The 22,992-nt window shown below is 58.8% G+C and overlaps 1 protein-coding gene across 3 annotated transcripts in view; it reads left to right on the forward strand.

The window, feature by feature from the left end:
• Positions 1–22,992, forward strand: part of ADARB2 (adenosine deaminase RNA specific B2 (inactive)) — a 357,169-nt gene that overhangs the window by 218,549 nt on the left and 115,628 nt on the right. The gene's annotated exons all lie outside the window — the stretch shown is intronic.

Here is a 22,992-nt window from a genome sequence, read left to right on the forward strand (position 1 = left end):
CACACACACAGATCCACTCTCCTGTTACAGTGATTAGCTTCTCATGCAGCTGCTAACTGTCTTTGAGACGTTAGGTTAAAATTTCAGCTTTAAAAATGTCACAGTTGATGTTACTTAGAACAGCTGGTAGTTTCCACCACTCACTCCCGGGTGGCCACAGTTCCAATTTGTGGCTAGCCTTGTCTTCAAACATCTCGGGGCAACCAAAATACGACAGGATGACAGATCGCCCTCTCAATGGATACTGACAAACAAATTAGTGCAAAGATGCTTTTCGTGGCAGACCAGATGTGTTGAGTTCTATCATATGGAACAAGCGATGAGAAGCTGTCCATGCCCCATCTGTGCCTCTTATTCTTTATTTATCTCTCTCTATCTCTCTCTCTCTTTTTTTTTTCAATCTCCCAATGCACTATTATGAAATACAAAGCACTCAGTTTACATGGGCTCCAAACGAACACATGGAGAAACTGGCTTCATTGCCGTGCCTGAAACTTTCCTGGGGTACAATCCAGGAAAATTAGAGCCAGTTTTAATCGGACTCTACAGTGGCATATGCAAGCCGTTTGTAAACACCCCACTTGAAGACGGAGCTTTAGCTCAAGTCAGTAACACCAGGAAGAGACTGCAGAGAGCTCCGCCTCGGAACTGGCAACCACGGCTCGATCGCAGTCTCCCATCCGGGACGTGCAGCATTCCTTCTCACACCAGAGAGACGATCAGCGTCCGCCAGACTAGGAAATAGGTAGTTAGCCATAGACTCCTCTTACTCCTCAAGTCACGTGAAAAATTTTAATATTCTCCTACATTTCTCAGTTAAGATCCATCAACAAGTCTTTGAGGACTTACTGCTCCCTTGGAACCCACCAGGCACTAAGGAGAATGTAACGCTGAGTCAGGAGCGGCCCCTCCCTCCCTCCGTCACCTTGAATCCAATGAACACACATGAGCAGTACCTACAGCTGCAAAGCGTCACGTGAGGCTGGCTTGAGGCTTGAGGCCATGAATGTTTCAGGACTGAGGAGGATGGAGAGGTCTCTGTCAGGCTCAGGGAATTCCTCAGCGAGGAGGCAGACTTGCATTAGGTTGTAAGGGATGGGTGGGGCTCAAATTCATGGAGAAAATATGGACAGCAGGAACTCTAGGAGGGGAGATCAGTGAGACGCACAAGGTGGTGACGCTGCGGACGGGGAGCTGTGTACTCGTCGGGGGAGGCATGGGGGAGGCGAGGCACAGGCAAGCACAGAGCTGGGGGTGAGGAGAGCCGAATGATGGAGGTCTGCCCCCGTGGACAGACTGTGGAGATTCTGAGCAGGGAGAGGACGCTTCCTGGTCCCCCCGCCCAGCTGGAGGCCCATATTATGGAGGTCAGAGCACCTCTCAAAGGCTCTGCAGGGTGGGGAAAGCATGTTGGTTCTAACTCACAGGATGGTGTAGCTCTAGGGCTTGTCTCCTCTAGTACCAGAAAGGTGAGTGCTAATGTTACCACCGAGCCAGTGGCCATTTCTGAAAAGATTCCATTGTTTTTCATGTGCTGAACGGATTTGGGGGGAGGGAGCAAACTACAGGCAGAGTTTGGTGTCTGGCCATGGAAAACAAACCGATGCCTCTCACACTCCAAGTACCACCTAAATCTGAGCGCCATATGCAAGCCCAGTGGTTCCTTCCAGTCTGAATAATTGGCTTGTGTTCTTTGGTTCACATTAGGCGATTAGTGTCATTGTATTGCAATTTTTGAGAGTCAGCTGGTCGTCTTCCATCAAACAGCTGGTAAAATCTGTCAACTCTTTGGAGACACAGACATAGATATAGACACAGACACAGACATAGACACAGACACAGACATAGATATAGACATAGACATGGCAGCTTTCAAGTGTTGGGCTCCTGGATGACAAGGGGCCCTAAGTCCTGTCTTCACCTGTGTTACTAGCACAGTGTCAGTGGGGTCACTACCCCCAGCACTGACCACCGTGTGTGGTCAGGTGCTCACCACCACCCCCGGTAGGCTGCCCAGGCGGGGTTTAATTCTGCGTGTGCCACCAGCTTGGAACTCCTGTCCCTGAAGCAGCAGCTTCTCATCTGCCATGAGAGAGTTGACCATGGCTCCTCCGCTCCCTCAGGAGACTCACTCAGCTCCAGGATGAGTCTTTGTAAGTAAGTCAATTTACAGTCCAACAGCACCTACAACTGCTGACGTTATGGAAAAGCAGAAAGCTGTGAGATCTCCTTCTTGACCTAATTGATTCCATGGTTCTTCCCTGATTCTTTTACAAACTTTGATGTCCATATTTGCTCCTTCTTATGACCTTGGATCCAAGTGTGGAGGTCAAGAACTGAGTCTTTGTTTCCATGGAAGCTTCCAGAGCTTTGGTGGGAGATGTTAGTTTATAACTGGTCTTCTTGAGTGACGTTATTCCCCAGAACAGCTGTCAGATTTGGATGCTGCAAGCCTAAAACTTCTCCATTAGAGCTCGATGCCTCAGGCCATGTGCTTTTCCCAGGGCCCCCGGCGGGAGGTAGCGCATTCCAGGACTGTCTGTCTCGTGCTCAGGGGCAGCCCATCAAGGATGAAGTAAGATCGTGCACCATGTGTCGCCCCTCCCTTCCAGTCTAGGAATGCTCCCTGGGTCTTCCTGCTCCCCAGGAGGAGCATTCTGGCTGGGTTCAAGGTCAGGCTATGACCCTTACCCTCCAACCACCTTCCACCACTGTGTCGCTTTCGGTTCTCTTTAGGGGATAGCAGGGTGGATCTGACAGTGGGAGGGCAAAGAAAACTGCCGGTGCTGCATCCTGGCTGTGGCTCTTTGACCTGGGTACCCCCCCCCCACCGCCATGCCATCCTGCTTGAGCGCCACGCCTCCACACTCGGCACGGCTCAGGCCCGGGCACAGGAGTTCACAAGGGCAGGAGTTTTTCCCATTTTGTTTGCTGCTACATCCCCAGGGCCCAGAACAATGTCTGGCCTACAGAGGGTATCAGAAAATTTGTATATTCAGCAAGAGAATAAAATTCTGTAATAAAAGAGATCTTCAGCAAGACTGAGCTGAGGTCCTTCATGAGCTCTCGCGCTCGCAAGGCTTCTCGAAATTGGCCAGCCGTGACGCAGAAGGCTTCGGTGGCTTCAGTGACATCACAGGGTGGCAGCCTGGAAGCCGGAGCCTGGGTCACTTGAGATCCGCTATTTCCGTTGTGCGGAGTGTAACTAGGGTTTCAATTTCCAAATCCTAACAAGCCCGGAAGGGACAGAGACCACAGAACACGCGGGCGTGTGGCTCTGCCCTGGTTTGGACCATCAGGCTGACTTAGCGCTTTGGGCTGCTATAGGAGAACACCTGAAGGGGGGTGGACCCCCCCCACAGCTCTGGAGGCTGGAGGTCCAGGATAAAGGCCCCGGCAGGTCCGGTGCCTGCGAGACCCGCTTCCTGGCTCACAGACAGCATCTTCACTGTGTCCTCACATGGTAGTGGGGTGAGGCGCACTCTGGGGTCCCCTTTGCAAGGACACTAACCCATCCCACGGAACCCACCCTCACGACCTCACGGCCTGCCAGAGGCCCCGCCTCCTGACCGTCACCCTGGGGCTCCGCTTTAACACAGGAAACACTAACGCTCCGTTCTCGGCCAAACCGCCACCCCAGTGCACACGTCTCCTTCTGTCTGGAGTGAACCAGCACAGGTCCGAGGAAGTGTCCACACCGTCCTTCTCCGCCTGGCGCCCCACCCCAGTGACCCGCGCCCCCTCCATCACCCCGACTCTCATCTGCCCGGGGTCTGACAGGCGGTGGAGGCTCTGGGAGCCCTGCGCCCCGCCCCCCGGAGGCCAGCGGCTGCCCCTGCAACGCTGGACGGAGCGCGCCCAGGTGCAGGCGTCTGAGATGACGCGGCCTCCACCTCCACCTGCCCTTACAGACTCACCCCCCCACATGCGGCGCAAGCCCTGCGAAGCACGGTGGGAGGTCAGCACACGGAGGACCCGGGACGCTGGAGCTTGCAGGACAGCACTCTCATCTGTCTTTGGTGCTCGGCGCGGGTTACTTGATAGAAGCCTCCAGAATTCCACTCTCCCCTCTTGTCTTCCTCTTTCCAGAACCCCCTGCCGGCCGACCTGGGCGCACAGCCGGGCCCTCTGCCGCGGGCTGCCCCTCACATCCGAGAGCACCGCGTGCGCCGTCGCCCGCTCTCGCTCTCAGTCTCGCTGTCTCTCTCGGTCGCGCGCTCGCTCTCTGTGTGTGTTCCACTCAGGCTGCTCCATTTCCTCGGCCTTTTACGTTGATGCCTCCTTCTGGCCGATGAGGACCTGCCATCACCCATCAGGGATTTAATCCTCCTCGAGAGAAGCCGCAGCCCAGAGGCCAGCTTCGGTTTGGTAGACAGAGCCGGGAGAGCAGCCTTAACTCCCAATCTTATAAACCTCTTATAACAAAATCCCGTCAGATGTAAATGCGCCGTCTCAATAATTAGATACATGTGCCGACCACCGGCTACCAGCCTAGTGACGGAGCTAATTATATTATTTTCCATGGCGGCACGGCTCTGACAATCCTTCATCAAACATCTGTCTCCACCACTTCTTGCCCGTCTTGCACGGAGCTGCCGATGGAAAAATACTTACAAGACTAACGGCTCAGACATGACCATCTCGAGGCAGGAGCTCATTAAACCAAGAAATGGTACGAGCTGTGTTGTGGGCTAGATTAGAACTTTAAGTGATATTTTCTGCGAGCAAGGAAGGCACGGGGCTCTTAAATATTATTATTCACATTTAATCATGCACCAAATGCTTCTGCCTAATTGCTAAATGTTTTCTCTTGTGCTTAAATTCCATGCCACAGATTATTAAAAATTGACTTTACAATATTTGTTTTACTTATCTTCTCAAGCCAGACTGGGCTTAGCCCATAGATTTTGTGAATTATTAATTTTTAAAGGCAATTTGTGCTACATTTTACACTTGGATGATATCCACAGAGACACTGATTTCTAATCCAGAACTTGCAGGACTGAATCGCTTTGATTCATCTTTAATCTAAAGACTCTTAGAGCAGATACCCAGAGACGGAGGCACTAATGAGTCCCTCCGACGTAACGTGAAAAGCTAACAAGCACTTAGTTAACATTTAGATCCGTGTGATAAAAGGGGGAAACTACCATTTTCGGTTGGTTATCTCAGCAATAACCTTGGGCCGTGTGATTCAGTCGGTTGTGTAACACAAGCCGTGGAGAGGATAATGAGGAGCCGGTTAAGCCACGGGGCCGGCGGCATCTCTGCGTCCCCCCCATGCACCGGCAGCCTGCGCGGCCCCCGATCTGCCGCAGCCGTACCCTCCACGGGGGCTCTGGGTCTTCCTTGAACTCAGCCCACTCCGCCGAGAGCAGAGATGGACCTCGTACACCGATTTCCACTTGATTTTCTCAGAAGGGCACTGTGCGGAGCTCCTGCTCTGTCCACGGAGCTCTACATCAGAGTTATCACTAAATGGAGAGATTCGTAGACACAAGAGAGGTGAGATGATGCGCCGCCTTACATTTCTGCGTATATAAACCCCTGCTTCTGCTCATTCTGCTTAAAACCAGCTTCCATCCCTGAACTCCATCATTTGCTCGAGATCCTGTGTTCGAGGCGCGTCCCTTCCTTCCCCAGGCTGTGCAGTCGCTCTTGTCAGAACAGAGGCAGCTGCTTCAGGGCGTCAAGCACGCACAAGAGAAAAGGGAGATTTCCAAGAAATTCACAAACACAGAGGAGTGGATCTTTCTCCCCCAGAGCATCCAAACTACTAGAAGATAAAACAAGTGGAGTCAAGCCGCTTCTTGTTGGGCTTTTCCCAGTGTTTTCTTCAGGAACTGAATCTGTCTATATACACATATTTTTATATAAACACATATATTTGGAAAACTTGATAGAGTACAGGAATTTCGATGCTCTTTGCACTTTTACAACTTTTCTGTCCACGTGGTTGGCTCTAAAACTAGCTCAGGCACCGAGCAGGACGTGGTTGTGGCCGTGCAAGGTGGGACAGCTGCCCTCGGCGACAGGCAGCTTCCGGTCTCGAGTCCACGGGGTGGGGGCGCGGCGCCGGACTCACGTACTCACAACGGCAGACGCTTCAGAGAGCTGCTGTTCACCGCAGACGAGCAGACGAGTTCTCTTCTGTCCTGTGTTTGCTGGCCCTGGGAGGCACCATCCGTGGCACTTCTCCTGAGCACCGCATGCCTCTGGGTGCCAGCTGGAGGGGGTCGGCCCTGGCTGAGCGCTCTACGAGCAAGCCAGCCACCAAGCCCAAGAAGGGCAGATCCGGGCAAAACTGGGACAAGAACAAAACCGAGGAGAAGGCCTTGGTTTACTTGGGATGTGAGCCCCGAGTCTGAATCCGGAACTTTCCCTGGAGCTTCTCGGTGCCCACGGCGGACCTGAAACGCGCAGGACCCAGGACCGTCGAACAGAACGTGGCACTCCCTGTCCGTGGTCCTGAATCCGTACAAGGCTCATCAGCTTACAGACCTTCCCTGAAACCCCACGGCAGGTGGAGGTACCCAGGAAGCCCTGCTTCCCAGAGGAGACAGGCTCAGAGATGCTCCGACCTACCAGGCCTGCTCAGCTGGTAAGGAGCTGCCGGCCTGGGACTCTGCTCCAAATCGGCCCTACAGACACCACAGGCTTCCCCTTTGGCAGGATCCAAGACGCATAGTATAGTTTTTAAGGCACTCCTTCTTAAACAACGCCAATTGTTTTATTCTGGAAAGAAACTGCATCTGGTAGCCTGCTTGCCCCCGCCTGCCCTACCCAACGCCCGCCGGCAAAACCTCGTATCCCTCCCCATCGGCTCACGGCACCGGCACTAATGAACACACTCAGTTCTTCGCCGCACAGATATTTGCTGAGTTCCGGCAACTTCGTCCAATGGTGAGGAGAACGAGAAGCGGCAGCTACAGCGCATCCTGCTGAGGACACGTCAAGGTCGGGGGGCAGTGGAGCCCGGAGGGCCCGCACCCCGCTCCTGGTGCACCCCGCTCCTGGTGCACCCCGCTCCTGGTGCGGAGGACTGTGAGGGGGGTGTAATTCCAGCCTACGGCAGACTCCAGAAGAAGGAGAAAACCCCCCGTGAAGCAAAGCCCTGAATGAGCAGGCAGAGGAACGAGACCGCAGACTCGTATCCAGGTGTCAGGCAAGGAGGGCGCAAACCCGTGTCGGTCTCTTCGGCTATGATTTTAGGAGAACCACCAACCCTTCTGTGTCTCCATTTGCTCACCTGCAAAACAGGTGCCATAATGACATCCCCGCCCCTCATTGCTACTCAAGGATGCAGAGCACCGAGCGGACTGCTTTGGAAATGCTGGCGGAAGCAGGAGGGCGGCGGAGGGCCGGCGTCCCTGGCGGGGCTCAGGCCCCATCAGTGAACTTAGTGGGCTGTGTAAGTGCTTGTGTAAAACAACACATTTAATTTAAGGCAAGGTCTGAAGCTCCAGGGCTCTGCGGTGCGCGCGGCAGCCCGGGTCTCAGCGCGGGTCTGAGGCCGGTGTGGGGTCCTCCTGGGTGCCCGGAGAGCCAGTCTCTGGAGGGCCCGGCCCCCCCACATTCTGCAGGTCCCCCACCCCTGCCCTCCTCCCTCCGTCAGCCCCTGTCCACGTGACAAAACCCCGGGTCAGGGCTGGTGCGTCCGGGCAAGGGGGCTGCAGACGCACACGCGGTCACAAGCCCAGGGACCCTGGACTGACCCCGGCACAGACCCCAGAGCTCCGTGTCCGATGAGCCAGGAAGGCTGGACACGGCACTCTACCACGGTCCCCCGGGCCCGTCAGCGCTTCCCAGCACTCAGTCAACATGGCCCAAATCAGACCTTCTGAGAGCTTCTCCAGAGGCTGAAAGACCGGTCAGTCCGTGTGGAGAACGTCAAGGCCACTCGTATCTACAGGAGGTCACGGCGTCCCGCAGGGGTCTGTGCAGACGCGCAAGAAGAAAGGGATCCCGCCGGGAGCCAATCACCGTCCAGTCCAGCGGCCCTCGCCTCACCTCACCTCTGCGGCCAAGGGCGCCTCCGCCCCCCGCCCTCTGACCTCTGACCTCTGACCTCCGCCCTCCGCCCACCGCCCTCTACGCTGTCGGCGGAGCCGTCCCAGTAGCTGCACCTGCCGGTCTGGGAGGGAGCGGGCTGGGCTGCGGCATCCCGAGGGTGGGGTGTGTCTGTCAGCCCACGTCCGAGCCTCCGGAGGAGCCCGTTAGCCCCGCAGGATAGGACCCGGACAGGAGACGGGGCGGCCCCCAGGACCTGGAGCACACGCACCCCGTTCGGCAAGATGCAAGTGCGTGCCCGTAGGGAGGTGGGCCATTTGGAAAAGAACAGTCGTGATCGGCATCTGTGAGCCGGGGTCTAATGGGCTCACGTCGGGGCACGGCTTCTCGGAGGTGGCAGCCTGCTCGGAACATGCGGGCCCGTGGCCGGGTGACCGCCGCCTGGAGATGGGGCCTCTGCGGGGCTGTGTGCTCACCGGCAAGGCCGCGGCTCGGCCTGGAGGCCAGCGAACCCCGTGCTCCCTCCGAGCCTCGGCTGGCTTGTTGGGGACAGGAGGGTGATGGTGGACTCGAGGCCGTCATGAGCACTGAGTCAGGAAATACACAAAAGCGGATGCTTTCCACTTTGTCCTGCTACAGCAACACTCGCTCTCACGGAGCGCGGCTGCTGAGGCTCGGAGCGCGGGGAAGGGGACACACTGAGCGTCCTCCGACGGGCTTCAGCCGCCTCGGTGCCCAGGCCGTCCAAGGGCCCTGGGCGGGAGCGCCCCCCAAGCAACAGAGGAAGCAGGGGTGCAGGCTCGGTGTCCCTGACTTACATATGAAGCTCCTAAAACCTGAGATTTAATTTGGACAAAAAGAGGCGCATCCGGTTGCTTAAACCAGCCACACGTTCTTAAACAATTATCAAAACAAAAACTAAGAGAACTGATAAAAATTCAGCCCAGAACTTCCGCAGGGACGAGAAGGGTCCGCACGCCTTCAGTCCTAGCTTTCATTTCAGGATTTCAAAACAGCCCTACGTCACTTTCCCTCGGGGGTCTGGTCGGCACCCCTGGGCCCGCGGGCCTCGGCGAAGCAAAGGGGGCTCCCTGACTCCAGACCGGGACGCTGGGCTGTGGCAGCCTCGGGGGCCCCGCAGTGAGGCCCGAAAGGCACGCTCGGCTGAGCCCTCCCCTGAGGGCACTTGCTCAGTTAGAGACGGATGTGTTTTCCCTAAACGCACAGGCCCCGGGAGTAGAGCGCGTGCTCCCCAAGTCCCCCCAGCAGGGTGCTCTCTGTGGCCTGGCCCACGTGGACACGCCAGGCCCCAAGGACACCACAGAATGCCAGAAGAGCAAGGACCGCCCAGCAAACGAGCGTCTGTGTCTTGGCAGAGTTACTGGCCATCTTGATACTTAAGGACAGGCTGTCAGCGCTCGGCCGGGGGACCCAGACTCGGTCCCCATTATCACTCCTGATGCGCGTTACAGCAAGGCAGGGCCTTCGAGACACACAGAGAAATGCGTCCCCAGAAGCTTGACGGGCCCCGAGGCATGCTCGTCGGCGGAGCTCTCTGCACGCAAACCTTCCGAACACAGCTCTGCCCGGTGCGGCCGCTCTCGGCACCGCCGTGCTCAAAGGCAGCTCCCGGAAACACTTCTTCAGTTCAAAGGAAAGACGGCCTCCTATCCCCCCTGCCTTGGGACCAAAAAGCTTATGTTTTAATTAAGTGAGACAGAGGGCACTCTACAGTTTGTCATCAAAAGACACCAGAGGAGCGCGAGCCCCCCAGCTAGACGGTACTTCTCCTGGACGGCCTCGGGCTCCCACGCTTCGGAGAAGAGGATCACGCCTCCGGCTCCCTGGGACCGCCTCCCGCATCCCCAGGTCCTGGGACTCAGGGTCACAACACGGCTCCCCATGGGCACGGAGGCCACGGCCCCACCAACATGTACGGTGACACAGGCACGAGCCGGCCTCCTCCAGCCCCGCGTCAGGGACAGCATGAGCCGGGCCACGCCCTCTCTGGGACCGGCAGCATGACAGGGCCCTGACGAGGGTGTATCCAGGGCACCTCAGGAGCCCAGGGATGGCCACGCCCCCAAACGCCACACGGAATTAGGAAGCGCTGGTGTCGGGGAGGGAAGGCGCCTGCACGGCCTGTGGCTGGCTGGTGTCCTGGGCAGCGGGCTGGCCTGGCACATCCGCACGCCTGTGCCGCTCTGGGTTCTCAGACCAAGCAGCAGCCCCGTGTCCTCCCTCCCCAGGTGAGCGTGGCGGCCGTGGCAGCAGACAGGTCTGTCAAAACAGAATCACAAGTTGGAGGACGGAAGACCAGTTCAGCGACGACTCCTGCACGTCCGTCTGGAGGTCCGGCCGTCGTCCTCTGTAGGTAGGGAGTGACGAGCCGGACAAGGACCTTCTCCCACGGACGCGCAGACGCTTCTCCTGCCGCGGTAGCAGGGCCGACGCGGACTTCTACGACGGACCCGGCGCGGAGCGCCTGCACGTCTGCTTGTCTTTGGGACACGGCGAAGACGCGCGTCCCACCCGCGAGCCAGAGCCAACGGAGACGCGCGGCTGCTGGAGTCGAGTGTCGGTGGAGACGGATGTATCGGGTCCACGGGTCGGAAAACCCAGTCGCGGCTCCTGCGACCGTTGGTGGTCAGACTGGGGTCAGCGTCCGTTGGCAGAATTCAGACCCGCCCCGCCCTGTCCCCAACCCCCGTGGTTCCGTGTGAGCCGCACACCCGGCTTCTCCGCGCTGCAGCTGCTCCTCTCGGCCTCACCTTACGCTCAGCAGGAGGGGCCGGACCCATCAGAGAAACGGGAGACCCGGGCCTGCCTCCTGTCGGTCCGAACGGAGCCGGGGGCACCCACGCCAGGGACAGCCCCACCGTTGGCAAAATGCTCTGCTGTCACCGGCTCGGAAATTCCTCCTGCTTTCGTCTCCTGGCAGCCCACGCTTGTATTCTGCACTGGGCCCTGCAAACCCTGTCCTCCATTCCAGCCGGACGGGGCGGCGGGGGGTGGTCTGCGGATCAGGTCCACCAGAGCCCCTCAGAGCTGAGAGGGTGGCCTCACCCAACCAGGAGGCTGGGAGCAAGGAGCGGCGCCCCCCGAAGAAGTAGGTTTTGTTTGCTGGAAGGAAAGAGGCGCTACGTGGCAAAGACAGGGATCCTGCCCTGGCACGGGCCCCCGTCTTGGGGGGAGCTCCTCCTTCAGGCTGGCAACCCCGGCACAAGCCTGCGATGATGTCACGCTCCGGTCAGACGTGCTGCCGCCTCGCCAAGCCTAGCGCTGTCGGCGACGACAGCATTGCCCGGACCAGGCGTTCGCGCAACTCTCGGACTTTCCGTTCTCGCCGGAGCTCGAGTGGAGACGCTCCCGCTGAAGCAGCAACAGTCCGAAACCTCCTCCTCCCCGCCGGGCTTCGGGTGCCCAGCCAGGCCGAGCAAATCAGCCCAGCACCGCTGCCCCCGAACACGGCCCCAGAGCGGTCAGCCCTCTGGGTCTGACCCCCGCCCCCCACCCCACACACACACGTGTGCTCAGGCAAATTAAAAACACTCGTTTGTCACATCTTACTGCCAACCTATGCGGAGCGTGGACCAGGCACATGAGCCAGGAGCCCCTCCGTAGCAGGCCTGCACGTGCCCTGGGCCCACGCCGTCCGGCAGACACAGAATCTGGCGTGAGTCTCGCCCGCGCAGGGGTGCACGGGGCTGTTAATAACTCGGATGCTTTATCCCTGCGTGTCCTCAGGCCGAGCATCCGATGGGAAAACACTCCTGAAACAAATTAAATAGTTGTAGATCTAATTTCACCCGGCTGAACCGGGCCGTAGGTCGGTTTTCACGGAATCCCATAGAGAAGAACACACGTCGTCTCAGAGAAAATCCGCGCGCCGCACGGCCGTCCGCCCGCTCCGCTGGTCTCCGGCAGTGAGAAGGAGCTCCCGGCGCCCAGAGCCGCGCGTTGGGTCCCACATGTGCCTCTCACCTGAAAGAGCCCGCGGGGGGCATGGCCCTGAGGTCGTCGCTCAAGGAAGCATGTGAGAACCTGCTGCCCCCTCGCCACCGTGGGAAGGAGGAGTGTGGGCCGGCAGCACCCGGAGCCGGTCTCTGGCCACCCTCTGCCCGGCACAACCCACCCTCACGCTCTTCCAGAATTTTCTCCTCCTCCAGAGACTAGCGGAGCTCCTGCTCCCCTTCCCTGTCGGGCTTCGAGGCGACCAGAACCGGACACCGGAGCACGGCGGCTGCAGCTCCCTCCCGCGCCCAAGCCCGAGGCCTGCGGACGCTCCCTCCCCGGGCACCCCAGGGCAGCGCCTACCTGCCCGCTTGGTCTCTCTTCAGGTATCACTTACGGTCCTGAGCTCAGACACGGGTCAGCCTTGCCCGGCTGGTTCTGGATGGTGGTCCCCGAAACAGTGTCAGGGAACCCCTGAGCACAGGCGCTGGGGAGTCACTGGCCGGTCGGGGCAGGAGCCCCTGCGTGGCCGGTCGGGGCAGGAGCCCCCGTGCAGCACGACTGGGTGCGCCTGAGCAGCATGAGGGGCGTGAACAGGCCGAGACCCCGCAGCAGGCCTGGGACGCCCCGACCTTGGCGGGAGCTCGGCAGGAGGGAAAGGGTGCGGAGTCGCGAAGACCGGGAGGACCCCGCGGAGGGCCACAGGTCTGCCGGCACCGCGCGGAGCCCCCGCCCGCGAGACGCGCCCCTCCGCCGGCTGCAGGGTCTCCTCGTGAGCGCCGAGTCGGGTCTGCCCGTGAGCCGGACGCGAGGCCGGAGACACGGCCAAGTGAGCGAGTAGGACACGCCCCGCCAGCACGGTGAGGCAACCTGCACGGAAAGTCAAGATTGGGGCGTTCTCGATGGTTCCGGACTGTTCCGGAGTGTCCTAGGCTCAGGGGCACAGCAAGTGCTCCACGGCCCTTTGCCGCCGGAGGGAACGCTGGAGTCCAGGACGACCGGCGGGGTCCGCGTGGCCTGGACTGTCCAGGGCAGCACCTGATACGCGGACAGCATGGCACGGGGGCGGGAGGGGCCAGGGACAAGGGCTGTGGGCTGTGGGGCGTCAGGAGGGGACCCGCCGCACGAGAATAGCACGGATGACGGTGCTCGGCACCACAGCGACGGACGAGCTCGTAGCTCGCAAACAATCAACAGCATTTACACAGCAGCCGGGAGCTCCGTTCTACAGCCATCACCAAACCCAGACGTGCAGCTTCAGATCCTAACACTCTGACCTGCTCTCGAAGCAAGCACTTGCCAGAATGTGTGATTCCAAAAGAGACGAGGAACTAGCAAATTTCAAACAGCCCGGAAGACGCGAGTGTTGACAGTGGGGCTTACCGAAGTCAGCGGGGGACGGGGGACCTGCCCGGAGGTTCCGTGATATCTTATTTCCGGTTTTTAAACAAGCTCGCTTCAATGCCTCAAATGCTAAAACTAACGTAAGAAAATAAAGTAAAAATCGTGCCAGGTCTGGCTGACTTCAGGAACTCCGGAGTCACCGAATGTCTAATGAGGTGACGCATCCTGGGGGACGGCTTTGCCGCGGCGTCTGAGCCGATCACAGCTGGCGGCTCTCGTGAGCCTGTTCCTGGTCAGGCCCGCATGCTGCATCTCTGTGTGCCTCTCTCGGTCTCAGCCACGGCCCTGACGCACGTGGAGAGGTCTGTGTGTCGCACACGAGGGGACAGGGACCCTAGGAGGTCGGGCGATGGGGCAGACCTCCCCACTTATCAGTGGAGGGGGCCCAACACCCTGCCCAGGTGCCCTGCTGACCCTCAAGCTCACGGCCCAGCCAAGGAGGAGCTCCTCTGGAGCCCCGTGGTGACAGCCTGGCACTAGGCACGGGCGGTACAGACTGGAGGAGCCCCAGACAGGGCGAGGGCACAGGCCACCGGGAGGGCGGCGAGCTCCCCACGCTCCTCACACGACCACCAGAGCCCCCACCACCAGCGAGGCGTGGTCAGGACCGTCAACAGCATCACGCACGGAGACGCATGGGGTCGGCCTCGTCAGCTGTCCTGCCGGGTCCCCGAGGGGCTTCAGAAAGGCCTGCTCAGCCTGCGGACAGGAAGGACCCTCCATTCCATGAGCGCCGTGTCCTGGAAGCCCTGTGTGCTGGCCTCCATAGACGGCCACCTCCCTGGAGGAGGCCACACACTCCAGCGTGGGCCTCACAGCCCTGCTCAGGGAATGGGGCCCTTGGCTGGTGCGCTCCTGACCCGCCCACCACCCCCCGCCTCTCCTGCCGCTCAGAACCACGGACACCACGAGGCTCTGGGCACTCTGCCACCTGCAGGCCTGCAGGATCTCACCTGAGAGCCACTGGGGGTCACCGCAGAAGCCGGCAGGGATGGACAGGGTGAGTGCAGGGCGGGGACGCAGGGGTGGCAGGTGGCCCACTCGTTGGGCTGGGCACCAGGTCACACGGAACGTGAGGGGACAGGTGAGCGCAGCGGCTGGGGCTTTCTGGTCTCGAGCCCTGGGCACCAGGCCCCACGGGGGCAGAGACACCCAGGAACGCAGGTTTCCGGCCAGAGACGCTCAGCCCGGTGTGAGCAGACGGACTCAGAAACGCGCCTGCAGCAATCCGGTAGGACGTCCGGCAGGACGTGAGAAAGCCGGCCTTGGCATCTGAGGGGTAGCTGGGGGGTAAGAAGCACCCCTGCCCCTGGGCCCCCCGCCGTGAGCTTTGTCCATGAGCAGGATGGCCAAGGCCATATCACACAAGCAGGGACACCTGTCAGCAAGAAAAGGCCAGTCATAGCCACGTCGGGGCACCTGGGACCACCTGGGACCTCCCGGGACCGCGGCACAAACATGGTGGGGCTGCTGCTCACGGTCCTGAGCCCCCCCGGATGGGGAAACACGCCCCCGCATGCAGAGGTCTGGGGACGCCAGCTGCCACCCACGGCCGTGGACCACGTGCTCCAAAGTACACGCCGTCCCCACACGCTCCAGGAAGGGGACGAGGCTGGCCCGTGCTGGGAGGAGGCAAGGGCAACAGACTGCGCTGACGCTCTGGGCTCCGCTGTGCTGGGGCGTGGGCCAAAGAGCCACGGCGCAGGGGTGGGAGCGTGTGCCAGAGTCTCTCGCCGAGACAGAGCCCGCAGAGTCCGAGGGACTGGAGGGGACCGACGGAGCCCGTCACGGAGGCGGCTGGGAGGCCCGTGAGCGGGAGTGCAGGGCGGTCGGCTGTCCCAGCCCCGCAGCTGGCCGACACAGCCCTCCCTCCCCCACCCTGCGGCTGTGCGGTCCTCGACTGATTCGGTGAGGCCCACCCTCACCGCAGGGACCCCGCTCGGTTCTCCGATCTGAATGCTGGTCTCGATGAGAAACTCCCTCACGGACGCTTCGGAATCACGTGTGGCCGGATGTCGGGGCTCCTGGGGCCTGGTCAACGGGACACGTAGAGTCCACTGGCGCGGACGCACGACTCACGGCATTTCTGCAGAGCAGCAGTTTCCACCTGACAGATGCACGACTTGGAAAATCGGGTGACCTTGAGTGCGCGACGGCAGCCCCGGAAGCTTCCAGTCCCTCACAGACGCGGTGGCCCAGGGTGGCAGGCGCTAGCACGGGAAGGTGGGAGCTCGGAAGGAGAGGAATGCTTGTGGCCAGAGAACACTAATCCGGCGGTCTGACCATCAAACGTTAAGTCAGGTGACTTTGTAAAATGAAAGGACGTTGGTTTAGCACGTCTCCAGCGAAAAGAGGGCAGGGAGGCCAGAGGATGCCAAGAAGGAAGACCAAGGACCCATAAGGAGCCAACAAGTTTGAAGAAGCACGTAGAGCAGAAACAGGTCGAGAGGGACAAGAAATGCCGGCCGCTGTGGGCTAGGGCTTAATCACAGAGGGTTACACTCTCGTCGTGTCTCTGGTTCTCTGCCTGCAGTCCTCGGAGGGCCTGTGCAGGTCTGTAGGGTCACATTTTTATTTTGTGGGAATTTCCAGCCTCTGGATATTTTGCTCCTAGAATTCCTGACCAGAGCCACAGTCCAACCGCCTTTGTAGACCTTCCCATACACCTGCTCGGAGACAGGGAGCGACACGCTCTGCACGCTGTCTGCTGACAAACTCCGACCTCGCTGGCTCCAACGGAAGGAGACTCTTCTGGAAGAAGTGCAGCCTTCCTCGCGTGCCCTCGGGGTCTGAGAGTCCCAGCTGCACCCCTGCCTCACCGTAAACCCGTTCCTGGGGTGGACTTTCTGCCCCAAACAGGGATGGTGGCAAAGACCGTGTCCAGGCTAGACAGCCGTTAGGTCTGACACCGCTGGCTGTCGGCAGCGGAGAGACGGCTGACCGCTACTGTAGGAATGTCGTCCGCGCTTCTGCACGCCTCCACCCCCAGACGGACCATCAGATGAAGACAGGGTCTAGACTGCAAAGCCAGATAATCTGGAAGGCTGTGAGTGTCTCTAAGTGGAGTGTGAGCACACACCTTTCCATGCAGATATTTAAATCGTAAATACACTTTGTGGCAGAGTCACCTTGGTCCGTCAATCACTTGTCAGACCATCTGTGTCTTTGCCGGAGAATCACACGGCGCAATCTGGTGCGGGCTTGTCTGTTTCTCCACGGCTTCCAAAAATAAGCCAGGCTTCCAGCATGCGGCACACGCGTCAAGCCCGAAGTGTCTGTCTGGTCTGCCAGACTGTTCGTAGTGCCGTGATGGTGGCCTGATTAAAGACCTAGACTGGGGTGTGGACAAGCTGGCGTGGGGACGTCTCGGTGTTGTGACTGAGGGAAGCCGTCTAGGAGCGGGACAGCATGCCTTGGGGCTACCACTCTGAGAAAGGGACGGCGTCCCTAAGAGACCCCTGGTTTGTGCCGTACAAGTCCTTGACAGCCACACGTCATGTCCTCACAGGCACGGGTACCAAGATGCTGGTGCATTTACCCAGGGCCTTTGCACGAGCTGCTACTTCTGTTCCTGTTGGCTCTCCCTGCCCTAACTTGGATAATCCCACACTCATCCTTGCAACAAGGGTTTCCTGGCTCTGGAGCAGATCTCCTGGTTCAATACACGGGACACGCTCCTATTACCTACTGGGTCTCAGCGACTGAGTCACCTCCCGAAGGATGCCTCGCTTGACTTCTAGATCCCCAGGCCAGGAGCAGTCTCCCTGCAGTAGCCTTTCCCGGCATCAGCGTTTGAACCATGGAGGAGGTGTGCAACTACCTGCACTCAGTAAAGGACTGTTGAGTGAGTGTGGCTGTCAGCGCAGGCTGGGCCCCAGCACCCCGGCCTGGGGGCTCCCACGGCAGACTTTGACTGTCCCGTGTCCTGGGGGCAGGGACCCCGAGGTGCAGATGTGGGCAGGTCTGGTGTCTCCCGAGGCCTTTGTCCTGGGCACGCAGATGACATCTCTCCCCCGGGTCCTCTCATGGTCGTCCCTCTGCGCGTGTCTGAGTCCTGCTCCCCTCTTCCTAGAAGTCACCCGTCAGACCAGAGGAGGGCCCGCCTGGTGACCTCATCTTACCTTAGCCATCTCTGTAAGGACCCCGTCTCCAAATAGAGTCCCCTTCTGAGGGCCTGGGAGTCGGGGCTACAGCACAAACTTCCGGGGAAGCCGTGGCCCAGCCAGTTAATTGTCTCCTCCCCGGCTGGCCCACCTGCCCGGGCTGAGCTGCGCTTGTGTTTAGCTAGAAGCCCCGTCCACGGAAGACGGGCCTGCGTCCGGTCAGAACACCCGGCGGGAAGGGAAGGGGGTCAGCGCGGGGGAGGCCATCTGTCACCGCATGTTTCGGAAGAACGCAGCTCCGAGAAGGGGACCTGGGAGGCGCTGACGTGTGCGTGGCTCAGAGGCAGACACAAGGCGTACAGAACTTCGACTGTTGAAGTGACGGCAGAGCCACAGTGCCCACTTCACGTACCTGTTAGAAACAGCCTGTGCCGTGACACTGTGAGGGTCTGTAAGGAGGCAGAGGCCCGGGCCGAATCCGCGAGGTGCTGGCAAGGACGCGGCTTACTACAAGCTCCAGCGAAACTGTTATTTCGCATGAACAGACTTTCCAGGGAACGGACAGGGCCTCGTGCACCGGAGCGCTTTTGAAAATTTTCATCTTGGATCCCTGGGGCTGGGCGGGGGGGGAGGGGGTGCTCAGTGGGTTAAGCCTCTGTCTTCGGCTCAGGTCACGATCTCAGGGTCCTGGGACCGAGCCCCGCATCGGGCTCTCTGCTCCGCGGGGAGCCTGCTTCCCCCTCTGCCTGCCTGCTTGTGATCTCTATCACTCTGTCAAGTAAATTTTTAAAAATAATAAAATTTTCATCTTACTTGGTAAAAAAGCAAAGTGTCATCTTCATGAAGCAGGCTCCAAAACAGAGGGCCCCCTCACAGCCCCTCATGCCACCGGCGTGGGTGAACGGAGCCTTCGCGGGCCTGCGGCGTGCCCAGCCCCGTGTGCACCCTCCCCCAGCCGGCTCTCCCCTGCTTTGCCGATATGCGCATGTCCTGATGGGAGTCCAGGACTGGTCTCCAAAGGGCTCCCTTTGAGGTGGCGACTGTTCTTGTTGCCACGGAAGAGCTTCTGAGAGACTCCGGAGGTTTCCCATCTGTAAAGCAAGCAAACACACACACAAAGCCAGCCAGCCCACGACCACTTACCCCTGTGGCTTCCTGGTAGACCCCGGTCCTTGCCAGCGGCCGAGCTGCACGTCCCCCTCCGTGTGAAACAGTACCTGCTGCCTGCTGCCCCTTGTTTAGTTTCTCATCCGTCATCCGTCGTGCTTTTTATCCGTTAATATTTTCAAACGACCAGGGGTAATGTACATCTGGAGACTCGCAGCCTGTGCGTGTTAGGGCTCATGACGAATGGGTACCCACACGTAACACAGCATTCTGGAAATAACCCCCCAGGCCTGCCCAGCAGCCAGCACCTGACCCTGAGGACCCCTCTGACTCCTCTCCCCAGGGAGCCGTCTGCCTGTTGGGGAACGTCCCATAAGTGGAGTTAATTAGCACCTTCTTGTTGTGCCAAGACCTCTCTCGCCCAGTATATTGTTTCCAAGGCTCATCCCTATTGTAATACATTTGACGACGTCCGTTGTCTCCACTGCTGATAGTTCCCCGTCCTATAAACGCAGCCCAATTCATGACCCATTCTTCTGTTGACGGGTAAGCAGGACGTTCCTAATTCTGAGCTGTAATGGATAAAATCTCCCTAAACAGTCTTATACAAATCTTTTTCTTTTTTGGCATATGTGTTTCCTTTTCCTTGGGTAAATATCTAGAAGTGGGATTGGTGTATACAGAGTTACTGGTGGAGGAGAGGCCCTGAGTGCCCTGATTTCCCTGCCTCTCCCTGCGCCGGGCTGTGCCGGTGGGTGTGTCCTGACACAGGTCTGTGCTCGTAACTTGCGTTTCGCCGACGGGCGATGCCGTGGAGCCCTTCGGGTGTGCTTATCATTGGCTTCTGCATGGCCTCCCTTGTCGAGTTTCTGTTCAAGTGCTCTGCCCATTTCTTTAAAATTTGGGTCTTTCTACCCTTTATTACTAAGTTGGAAGAGTTCTTATACTCTGGATACAAATCAGTCATCTTGATCGTAAATCTATTATCCCAATCTGGGGCTCATTTTTCGTTTTCTTAACAGTGAATTTCAGCAATCTGAAACACTTCATTTTTAATTTTGATGAAAACTAATATTTTTATGATTAGTGCTTTCTGCATCCTAAGAAACCTGCCTCCACAAGCACCCTGAAAGTCTCAGTATTTTCTTCCACAAGTTTTATCGTTACAGCTTTTATGTTTGGGTTTATGACCCCTTTTGTGACAATTTTCAGGTATGGTATGAGGGAGAGCTCAGAGTTCCTTTTCCCAAGCTGATGTCGAGTTCTTTCAACACTATTTGTCTGTAAGACTTCTTCAGCCCATCGCAGTACTTGGAGATCTCTGTGGGAAGCTGGTGAGCGTCTCAGTATAGCGGCATTCCTGAAAGCTGTTTGGCTCTGGCCTGTTTATCAGTCTTCAGGCCACGTGCAAATTGTATTTGTTCTTGGTTATCAATACCGTTGACAAATGTGGTCTCACAGGGTTCCAGGGAAGAGTGCTGCCCACAAGGTCCGAGCCATTTATTTTGCAAACAGCAACGAGGTTCCAATGCAAATGTCCTAGGTCGTTAGCAGACGCATCGGAAATTCTTGGTTGGCCCGTGGCCGCCAGGCCTTTGCTGGAAGTCGCGCTTGGCTGGAGGACAGTCCAGGGCCACTACTCTCTGGGGCCCGTTTCCAGCTGGTGTGGGGCACGCCCAGCACCCCTTCCGGATACTCCCCTACAGAAACACCTTCCCCACCCTCCAAACTTTACAATGGGGTGCAGGCAGGCGGGAGCCAGCTTCTCTCAGTGGACCCCAGATGACCAGAAGGGAGCACAGCACATGCGCACAGGCTGTTTTCCATCCGGAACCCGCACGAGCCGGTCTCAGGACCGGGGTGAGCCCAGCACAGCCCCATGCGGACACCATGTGTAAGGACACAGCCGCCAGCTATGACGCCGGCATCCAATCGTTCTCGTCGTAATTCTTCTAAACAAAAAATGCAATTCCTGCTGTCCTCCCTAATGACGGGCCTAGGCTGCCACCTGTCCCCTCCTGGCACAGAGGCGGTGACGGCAGGCGAGCCTCCGGAAGAGCCGGCAGGCCCAGCAAACAGGCTCGCCGCTCTCCAGGCGTCCTGCCTTGAGCAGGCTGGTGTGTTTGAGCTGGAGGAGCTGCTGGGGCATAAAAGAGGTTCAGATAGAATTCTGAACATCCTGGTAAATGTGACTTACTACAATGGGGGGAAACACAGAGAAGGTAAAACCTGCCAGACTGACCATTTGGAAGCCTGTTGTTGGGTGACTTGTGGTGCGACCGTCACCACCATCCACCTCCAGAACTTTCTTCCTTTCTCAAACTGAAACTCCACCCCCATCACAGGCCGGGTCCCCCCGTCCCCCAGCCACTGGCTCCCACCGTTGCCTCTTCTGTGTCTCTGGGTCTGACTCCTCTGGGGACCTCAGATGCGTGGGCCCCACCGTGTCTGCTGTCTTGCGGGGGCCGCCTCACCCCCGTCTGCGTCACGGCCTCGAGCTTGGTCACGTGGGGTAATAGTCCGTTGCGCGCACAGGCTACACCGTGTCATCCATCCTCGTGCCGGGGCGCTCGAGGGTGCGGATAGCTCCGTGAGACGGTGCTTTCCGTTCTTTTGGGTGTAGACCCAGAAGCGGACGTGCTGGTTCGTCACGTGCCCCGTCCGTGCAGAGCTATGAGCTGGTGGCCCACGGCAGCCGTGAGCTGGTGGCCCGGCGGATGAGTGGATCAGGTCCACTGGCCGTCTGATGCCCTTCTTGGAGAAATGTCTATCTAAGGCCTTTGCCTCGATCTGCACTTCAGACATACCGGATGCTCTTTTAGGCTTGAAGCCCGGCCTGCCGCATGGTGCTTGGGATTTACAGAAACTGAGTAAGTGCCCAGGGTTGATCTAACCCGGGTCGGCTGCTTCTGCCCGGTCTGGGAAGCCTAGAACCCAAGGACTTTGAGGATCTGAAACAGTTTCGACTAGTTTGTAATTTTGCGAAGGCGAGTTCTGAAATGGTTTCGTGTACTTTTGTGGGTGTTTGGCTGGTCGCCCTGCTTTATTAGAAAAATGTAATTTCATTTCGAGATGCCCCAGACTAAATCACTTGAGCTTCACACTCTTTGTGTAACATTATTGGGTGCCCTTAATGAAATTATAACTCAAGCAAGAGATTTCATTCCCGTGTAGTAAATTAGCTTGGGCTGAGAGGGCCCGGGAGAGCCCACCCCTCCCTGGCTGCCGCTTCCCGTTCGTCGGAGGAAGAAAGAGCAGGCATTTTATGTTTGAGTTATTTATTGTTCTCTCTGAGTGAACATTATATCGTGGCCGTCCCTACTGGAAACGCCAGCTGTTAACAGGCTCCTGAACGGATTTCAGTGTGAACTCCCCGGGCCTCTGGAAAGCTTGGGTATAAAGAAAACAGGCTCAGAATTGCAAGAAAAAGAGCACATTGCCTTCGGCCGCACGCCCGAGGGCTGACTGCAGATAGAAGCCCTGGCTGAGGTTTTCACGCAAGTCACACTCAGATGTGTGCACTAAGGGAGCCCTGTGAGGCAGCAGTGCCCCTTCCCCGGGGCAGAGGCAGACGTTGGCGCGGGAGGCAAAAGACCTGGCCCTCCGGTGCCAGCAGATTCCTGGCAGCAGAAGTGTCCCCTTGGCAAAGGAGCTCAGCCCCCGGGGCCAGGCCAGACACAAGAACCACCAGGACCCTGGGAAGGCCCCCGTCTTGGCCCCAGGATGCAGGGGAGCAGGCGGGTGTCTGAGAACTGGGAGGACTGTGTGTGCCGTCCCTGGACGCGCTCTCCTCTGCCCTGGGGTAGGCGCCCGCGTGGACAAGTGCTCCTAGCTGCCGAGGTTGGATTTAGTCGGCGGAATCTCTACAGAAAGGAGTTTTTCCTTCGGCCCCTTTGTTTGTCCTTTTTTAATGTCTCCCAGGTGCACTCCTATCCCACAATCCCCCGATCTCTCCGTTTAAGGGGGAGACTGCGGGGCTGTAGGTCATGAGCGGTGTCGCCCTGGGTCCAGCTGCCCAGCCCAGGGCGGACTCGGGACAGCTGGTGCCTCCCCACCCCCCACCAGGGTGCAGGCAGAGGGCGCTCTCCGGCCCCCGTCCTGCTCCTGCTCCTCCGTCTGCAGGAGGAACAGGGGGGCCTCCGCCCGCACCTCTCCCTCCTGCGCCCCCCTCCCGCCGCCCAGACGCACACCGAGCGCACTCCCGGCCTTGACAAGGCCCCGCGGGGCTGCACCTCAAGCCCACAAAGCAGCTTCTCCGCTCACGGGAGAAACGGTCTCGGCTGTATCGGCGTCTCGTTGACTACGGCTTCTCCTTGCTTCACTCGCTCACCTCCCCTCTGCGCTGCCCCCTCCCCGGGGTCCGAGGCCGCGCCCCGCCCGGCAGCCCAGGAGCCGGCGCAGGGTTGTTGCCCCA

This window comes from Mustela erminea, chromosome 6, assembly GCF_009829155.1.
Source record: "Mustela erminea isolate mMusErm1 chromosome 6, mMusErm1.Pri, whole genome shotgun sequence".
Taxonomy (NCBI): domain Eukaryota; kingdom Metazoa; phylum Chordata; class Mammalia; order Carnivora; family Mustelidae; genus Mustela; species Mustela erminea.